Source organism: Daphnia pulicaria, chromosome 5 (genome assembly GCF_021234035.1).
Source record: "Daphnia pulicaria isolate SC F1-1A chromosome 5, SC_F0-13Bv2, whole genome shotgun sequence".
Lineage (NCBI taxonomy): Eukaryota > Metazoa > Arthropoda > Branchiopoda > Diplostraca > Daphniidae > Daphnia > Daphnia pulicaria.
This window is the reverse complement of record NC_060917.1, coordinates 1,903,020-1,912,433: the sequence shown is the minus strand read 5'-3', so window position 1 is coordinate 1,912,433 and position 9,414 is coordinate 1,903,020.

The window sequence follows — 9,414 nt, the reverse complement described above, 5'->3', positions numbered from 1 at the left end:
GTATCATGTCACGTTTTTTAAATGTTCCTCAACTTCTTCGATGATGACTAGCTGTTAAAAAAGAAAATCAAAGAAATTTTAAAGTATATTGAATCATAATTTCTCATTTGTTATGGAGGGGATAGATGATTATTCTACCAGCAATTAATGTATGGATTAATGCTGCTTAGGAAAAGACAGACAAATCACCACACCTATATTGCTGGCGAAACGCAGCCAGCGGAAGATGGTAGAAATTTTAATTCATTTTGATAACGGAAACTCGTGCTTGTGAAACTCGTGCATATAATGGAACTCTGATTAGAAAAAAACGTATACCAGTTAGACCAATACAATTTCTTAGCGTTTCAATATTTCTATTGTTAACTTACGCCTTCATCTTCGGTAGATTTGAAAAAAAAACTGGTAGAAGTAAAATCCACCTAGGGGCGGAGGGTACAGCCGCACGAACGCAGGCAGCGATGCTGGGCAACTTCAGCAGCTACTGCTTCCACACCAAAGGAATGTGAAAGAAAATTGAAATGCATTAAATAAATCAAGCAGTTCATCAATAATTATGTACAATAATTTCAAAGATACAGTACCTATCGGAACCGAAGCTGTCGGAGCCGGAGCTGCTGCTGCCTCTGCGCCGCTTCCATCATCTTCGGCTTCGGGGTTAGGCTGCTCGAGGTCGGGGTGCAAAGGTTCGATCCCCGGTTCAGGTTCCTTATTTCATCAACTATGCTGTTAGTATGTTCCGATTTATGAAGTTATGTAACGATTTATGAAGTATGTTCCGGTAAACCCTTACATACTCTGACAAATGAACTTGATGTCCGGATATCCGGATCAGCGTTCGTGAAAAAATGTCGGCACAGCAAACACTCATAAGGAAAAGAAGAGTAAAGAAAAAAGGAACGAAATTCAGAGTCCAGAAAAATATTTCTTCTTCTTCTTCTTGAGATCCTTTTTCCGTCCCAAGTAGGGGAGACTGGAGTAAAACGGGACACCGGGTCAAAAGGGACAGTGGGGGGAAAAATAGTAGATGTTAATAAAACTTTAAAATTTTTTAGTATGTTATGTAAATCTGTATAATCTACTTTGGCATGAAATTTGGTTGATTTTTGTCAATAACTGCATGAAAAACTAAAAAAACGGTTTTTTTTTTTAAATTTTTGTCTCCGCCATTTTATGTTTATTGAAAGAAATAAACGCTTATGGCATGTAAATTTAATATGGAAATGAAGCTGATTCATTTCTTGATCGTTTAAAACAAAAATTAGAATTTTAGATCAATTCATTTAGACAGTATGAACTTTTTAAAAAAGAGTCGTAATCGGGAAATCGGGACAGCTGTTTTTGCCTAAAATGGGACAGTTACGGACCAATCAGCGTACAGCATTTTTAAGAGGCTCGATTTCCTGACCTAGCAACGCAGGATGTCCTACTGCTCCATAAGGGTTTTTGTATATACAGTCGCGGCTGAAAGTTTCTATACGTGTAGCTCAAAAATACGCCTTTTTACTGTGTATTGGCGGATGGTGTTAGCCTATGGTAGAGGTTGAGCTACCTTATTTGCTCGTTTCTTTATTTTTTACCGCCCTTCTTTACTTAACTCTTCCTCTTAACATCGATTACTAATTTACCCGCGATAACGCAAACTTAACGCAATCCTATTGCCTAATGCTAAAATGACACCAATCGATGCAGAAATTGTCACAGCAACAACCTGATCAATCCCCTGTCATATCACCCTTTAATTTAAGAGCTATTGCTGGAATATTGGGCATTGATGCAACTGTCTGATTATCGGCCACGGTTACCCATAGTTTAGAAAGCCGCGCCAACAAATCATTGTCGGAGGTGTAAGGGGGTAGGGGGTAAAACTAGAGAAAATCGAGCAAATAAGGTAACTCAACCTCTACCATAGGCTGACACCATCCGCCAATACACAGTAAAAAGGCGTATTTTTGAGCTACACGTATAGAAACTTTCAGCCGCGACTGTATAAGAAAAAAGGTTCATTAACACAATAATTTAATTGAAAAATTTATAAACTCAAAGAGTCTATGCAGTGGAACACTTTTTAAATTTTTTTAAATTTTATTAATGAATTTTAAGGCGAAAACGGAGGACGTCCCTTACCACCCACCCCAGTGTCCTCACTTACCCCAAAAAATAGGCTCCTCCCATAAATCTGAGTAAACTTTAAAGGTCTTTTATGGGGAAATGGTTTATTATAAAATTATAAAAAAAATATGGGGGGTACATTACAATAGGGAATACATAAAAAAAATTTTTTAAAGAAATTAAATGATTAGTTGGGGAGATATAGGGGGCAAACGAAAACCGTCCCGTTTTACTCCAGTCTCCCCTACGTCTAAAGTCCATCCAATGGGACGGGATAATGACCGCTATGAGATCTCGGCGAAGCGGACATTGGTCATACGTAAAAGACGTCCTAGGGATGTAAACTTGGGAATCTGCTATGTGCCAAGTACATCTCAGACGTCTCAAAGTGACGTGTTTGGGACGTATATGGGACTGCACTGTGCTATCTGGGAATTTGTAATATAGTGTTTAACGGCTGAGGTTGAGCGGCGGGGACTGCGCGCACCCCTGGGAGAGGGGTGAGTGAAAGGGGGGCATACCTGGGCCATACCATACACGGCCATGTTTCCCCCTTTACCACCATATCAACGGAGGTCTAATGGTCAGAAGCCCGGGCTGTAATGGTGTAAGGATTCCGCCAGGCTCATAGCATGTAAAAAGGGACACTTGACTTTCTAAAGTCACCCTGGCTATTGAAAAGAGTCAAGGCCAAGAGTAACCGACACAAACTAGACCCATAACTTCCAGAACAATTTAAACCTTATGCCTTTCTAAAAATGCCCCTTTGTTCATGAAAAAGCCAAGGCCAAAAGCTGACGCTACTAAAAAATGCGCCCCATTCTTCAACATTTCAAAATGTAATAAATAGAACTAGCAAGTAAAAAGTTCAAGGCAGTGACGTTCGGAGTCAGTTGAGTTCAGTCCGGCAGTTCAGTTACGCCAGTTCCGCCAGTTCCGTCTAAACTGTTCTTCCTCTGCACTACTCGATTCTACCCTATCCGAAATTCTCTCACTGACCAGACTCTTCCTTTCACCTTAATTCCACTTCCCTCAACTGTATTGACCAGACGTATCATCGATTGTCCAGCATTCTCTTATCAGTGTAATAATGCGGTAAATACAAGTCTTAGTAGTATCTTTCTCTTATATTTTAATTCTTATGTTAGTAATTTACGCCATCACGCAGCGCAAGTTATTACATTGGTGGCAGCGATCTATCTGAACTCGTGTGTCTTATTTTTCACATATGTTTGCAACTGTGTACCATCACGTCAGGTGCGGTCTCCAATAATTTATTATTGGATGTAAAACTCACAGCCATCGACGTTTATGTATTTTTGGTCCCAGAACCCTCGTGTGGTGGGTACCGAATGAGTAAGATACGAGTCTTACGTCATTCGAAGCGGCTGTCGAAGGTTTAGCGATCGTACCAGGAACACGGCGTGGATCTTGGCAGTCGATAAGGGATTGATCACGAGAATTTTTCTGGCTTTCAGAAAAAATTCAAACGAGTCAATCAAAAATATTTCTTATTGATTATGTCAAAAAGAAAGTAAAAAATTTAAAACAAACCCTCCAATAATTAAGAAACGGGAATAATGTGCAAAACATACATGTCGTATAGCAGTTCTGTTGGTCTTCGGCCGACTCTGCCTATTTATTTTTTTATTAAAACATAGCAGTCTTGTTGGTTTTCCGCCGACTCTGCCTTTTTTCCTTTTTTACATAAAACATAGCAGTTTTGTTGGTACTCAGCCGACTCTGCCCCTTTTTCTTTTATATAACAAATAGCAGTTTTGTCGGTATTCAGCCGACTCTGCCGCTTAAATTTATTACAATTATTCATGGCAGTTTTGTTGGTCTTCAGCCGACTCTGTCTACAATTTCATTAATTAAATCGATCCACCGAGCGTCTCAGAGTAAAATTTTGATGAATAGACTTTTTTAATCTGGTTAATGATTTTAACTACACAATCAGAAAAGGTTAACAACCGAATAGAAGGAGTAACTATCGACACTCCTAAGGAGAAATTAGGAACGCCAGGCTTTTTGAAAAGTATAGGGTCAATTTTTAGTAAATTATCGCCAAAACAATTTAAAAGAGCACCAAAATTGCCCCAACCAACTGACGCCATCCAAGTGGACCGCTCGCAACCCTCTTCTGAAGAGGAAGAGGACGACGAGGACGAAGAGGAGGAAGACGAGGAGGAAGAAGAGGAGGAGGACGAAATCAAAAAGAATTTAGACAATCGTTCTTCTGAGGAACAAAGAGAAGACTGGGCACAAACGAAAGGGAAAGCGTTGGCTAAAATGCCTATTCAACCGAAACTACTATATCCAAATCTAGAAGAAGTAGAGAAAGACAAACAAAGATTAGAAGCTGATTTAAGAGCTGATTCAGAGGACGGTGACGACGAATCCGTTGACGAAGCTGGACCAAGCAAACCAGTAAGAAGAAATCGCAATCTGCGTGTCAAAGGACAACCACCGACTCGTATCAGTACACGTATTAGAGGCGAGCCTCCAGCACCACTAGAGAACGAACATATTGAAATAAATGTACTTGTTAATCAGACAGAAACCGTCACAAACGAGCAAGAAAATTTGTCCATAATCAACGAATTGAGCGGAGCAAAATCGTCAGACAGTGAATCTGACGAAGAGGAAATAACGGTTAACAGAAAGAATCTAATAAAAAGAGTAAAACAGAAAGAGAAAGTGGAGACTAGGCCTACAAGCGAATCCGAAGAAGGGAAGGTAACGGTAAAAATAACAAATCTGAGGAAAATGGTTGAACAAAAAGGGAAAGTAGAAGAAAATAAAAAGACTAAAGTAAGGTCAATAACCCCCGACCGTTTGAGTGAAACGAACCCTTCTAGAGATATTGAATTGTGGGAAACAACAACAACCTTTCCGAAAATGAAAGAAGAAGAAGAAACAGGTATAATTAAAAGAAAGTCAGTAACATCACATCAGAGTCATTATGACAAAATGTATCGATATTCAAGAAACGCAGGGGTCCCAAAAGAAGAAGCGAGGCACGGTGCCTTAATGGCATCAGAGCCACTAAACGATGAAGCCCTTGGCGACAGCGAAGTCGAATCGGAAGAAACCATTTTAGCTAAAGATTTTCCAGTAAAATCTAACCAGAGTTATTATAACAGTCAGAAGCTTTTACAGAATCAACAGCAAATGACTATATCGCTGTTGGCCCAAGTACCCGCTTTTAACGGAATGGGGTCGACAAAATTTGAAGATTGGATAAAACATTTCGAAAGGGTTATTGACACTTCTGAGTTTGAGGAAGGTAAAAAAATTAAACTGTTGCATTCAAAGCTTTTTGGGTCCGCAGAAGACTGCATAACGACTTTTCAATTATGCTACCCAAAAGAAGCAAAGTCTTTTACGAAGATAAAACAATGTCTACATGAGCGTTTTCACGGAGGAGACAGCCGAAAAATGTATTTAACAGAATACAATAACTGTACTCGTAACCCAGGAGAGTCTATCAGAGACTATGCGTGTCGGATACAGAAACTTTATTCGTTTGCTTATCCAACAAAAGCAGGGAAATCCATGGATCTCGAGATGAGAGAATTAATGATAATGGACAGATTTTTAGGAGGGCTCAAATCAAATCTCCGGGAACGTATGAGTTTCAAGGAATTTAAAAGTTTAAAAGATTTAATAAAGGCTAAGGAAAACTGTGCTGCTATATTAAACGAAGCGAAACTGGAGAAAAGAAATGTAGAATTTATTAATGCTATATCTACCAACCCCAATTCTCAAGCTTTGTCGGAATAAAAAAAAGAAGCGGAGGTATGGAAAATAGCCTTTGAAAAGAACCAGAAGTTATTAAGCGACCTTCTACAACAAAAGAAAGAGAAAAAGCTGAAAAAACGGGACGAAGGATTTATTAATGCTGTGTCCACCAACACTAATGTTAAATTCGGTAGTGAAAGGCGACTTTGTTATTCTTGTCGTCAACGGGGCCATGAAATCAAAGACTGTCTTGACAGAATATTCATGTAGTGACATAACAAAAAACAAAACAAAACAAAACAAAAATATACAGTCGCGGCTGAAAGTTTCTATACGTGTAGCTCAAAAATACGCCTTTTTACTGTGTATTGGCGGATGGTGTAGCCTATGGTAGAGGTTGAGCTACCTTATTTGCTCGTTTCTTTATTTTTTACCGCCCTTCTTTACTTAACTCTTCCTCTTAACATCGATTACTAATTTACCCGCGATAACGCAAACTTAACGCAATCCTATTGCCTAATGCTAAAATGACACCAATCGATGCAGAAATTGTCACAGCAACAACCTGATCAATCCCCTGTCATATCACCCTTTAATTTAAGAGCTATTGCTGGAATATTAGGCATTGATGCAACTGTCTGATTATCGGCCACGGTTACCCATAGTTAAGAAAGCCGCGCCAACAAATCATTGTCGGAGGTGTAAGGGGGTAGGGGGTAAAACTAGAGAAAATCGAGCAAATAAGGTAACTCAACCTCTACCATAGGCTGACACCATCCGCCAATACACAGTAAAAAGGCGTATTTTTGAGCTACACGTATAGAAACTTTCAGCCGCGACTGTATATATAAAAAATAAAAATAAAATCAATCAAGCAATCAATCAATCAATCAATCAATCAATCAAAATCAAAAGAAAGAATCCATTGCTGGGTGTTGTTTGTGCTAAATAAGTTTTGCACATTTTTTTCTGCATAGGCGCTACGTGCCAATTGCAGCTGTTTGTTTTTTCTTTGCTGGGTGTCTAGGGGAATTCAAACAAGCTAAGTGTTTTGGTAATTAAATAAGATGTAAGTGATCTGAGATTTAAGCTACGTGCTCAAGCAATTTAATTACCCCTTTTTTTCATTTTATCTATAATCTAAAACTTATCAGGGTATTATTTTGATCATTTATGAGGAAGTGCAATTGTTGACGAACAAGTTAAATGAGATTCACAAAATTTCAAATGATAAAATTACAAATCCTCATCAATTCGGAAATATACTGAAATACAGCTTAAAAATCTATTCTCCCTATACTCTCCTCGTTAATTCTCATTTGAAATCTGACGACAAGTCAGAGGCAAAGGAAGAGTTTGATTAGCTTCAAAAATTTTAACTGTCAGAATCGACCTCCTTGCCATTTACTTTTTCCCGTTTTTTACTCCTTTCCGCTCGCATCGCCACTAATTACCCCTTCATTTTTTCCGCGCTTTGCGCAGCAGTGGATAAATGCGTTATTTTTACTACTTGGTGGCTATTCTCGAAAAAAGTGGAAACACGTGATCAAGAGCCATGGCCCTCGCTCGTTCTAGGAAGAGTGAAAGTGATGGATACATCACGGATCTCAACGGGGTTGGAAATTATTTTTAAAATCTAGAGAACTAATAAAAATGAAAATGGACGATTGTCAATGAAACTTCCTGCTTTATAAAATTTAAAATAATAACTCGCAACTTACGGCCAACAGGGTAAACACTGTTGATAAATCCAATACCTCAAGGTAAACAAACTACCTACAGAAATAGAATGGAACAAAAAACAAATTAAGAAATTGAATACAAGCTTAAGTGAAAAAATAGTCAAAAGAAACTCCCGAAAGAGATAATTCAAAGGCTGTGGGAAGAAAAACAAACAAAATAATGAAACTATAAAATGAGAAAGTAAACACAAATTCACAACACGATCAACAGATCAGTAGCAGACGACGTCTTGAAACATTAAAAAATGAAGCTCTGCCCACCAGATAACAATAATACGTGCCTGAATCAGTTTTTCGTGAATATCTCACGAACGGTTGGAAATATGGCCAAAATAATTGAAAACTCACCCTAAGGGTTCGATTTTGCGATCCTGAACGGGACGAACTCGGTTTCGTCCACAACGTATGACGCGTTCAGAAGAAAAAAACTATTTTTTGAAATTTCTCCATTATCTCATTGCTTATGTTAAAACGCGATTTTCGCGAAACAATTTTGTGTACTAGGAAAATTGTGAAAATTACTACACACGCTCAATTATCATTCCCGAACAGAACAAACATTGTCTGGTTCGAATGAGAGAGTGCGTGCGGGAGTTATTAACAAAACATTTCGAAAAAATTTGGATTTAGCGCGGGTTGAGAGAATAGTAAGCTTCGAAGCCTCTGCCCACCACGTAACAGTTATACGTGCAGGAATCGGTTTTTTGTGAATATCTCACGAACGACTGAAAATGCGGCCAAGATAATTGAAAATTAGCCCTAAGGGTTCTATTCTGCGATTCCGAACGATACGAACACGGTTTCGTTCACGACGGATGACGCGTTCAAAAGAAAAATAAAAATTTTTGAAATATCCTATTGACAAATAGAAGAGTTCCATAGTAAAAAATTAATTATCAACGGAAAATCGTGAATTTTTCCGTACAAACTCAATTTTCATCTCCAAGAAGAAAAAACGTTGTCTTGTCTGGATCGGACGTAGCGTGCGGGAGTTTTTTTTTAAGATTCCAAAAATTTGAATTGAGCGCTGATCAGGAATAAGAGAAGCTCTGAAGCTCTGCCCACCACTGGAAAACATATACGTTATAACGGAGAAATCTGTTTTTCTCGTGAATAACTCACGAACGGCTGAACGCTACGAGAAAACCAAATGAAAACCAAAGGGCTCGCAGCAGCCACACCTGCGCCAGTTATCATCATGCCACTTGCCGATACATATTCATCCCGATCAACAGCCGCAGAACAATCAACTGAACCACCACGAAGAAAGAAACCGAGACAACCACGTTAACCACGCCCACAATACGGCCCAGACGGCGAGGCTTTCATCCCAAGAAGACCAAGACCTCAATAAAAATATCCACATGACATTGTATAATTTTGCAATAGTGCTCCCTTTTAATATCATTAGAATTTTTTTCTTTTACTCTTTTTCCAATCCTTTCATTACGACACGTTCTCTCTTCCCTGTTATGTGAAGAGTAAGGTCTAGCTTGTGGAAGTTAAGGCCATGCAAAAAGCGAGTCTACATTCAATACCCAATTAAAAGGCTAGAACTACATAATGATTGCCAAAAAGAATGCCTGCTATATGGTTCAACTTGGGAGCACGAAACTGACAAAGTCTACAGTCATGGGAAATTGTATCCATGACATCGTGTCCCTAGTCGTAAGCAAGGAATCACATTCAATTGATGTTCAAAAAATTCGGAAGCCAAGATTAATTGTTGCGGGACGCAACAAAAGGGGAGGGGGAGTGATGTAAGGATTCCGCCAGGCTCATAGCATGTAAAAAGGGACACTTGACTTTCTAAAGT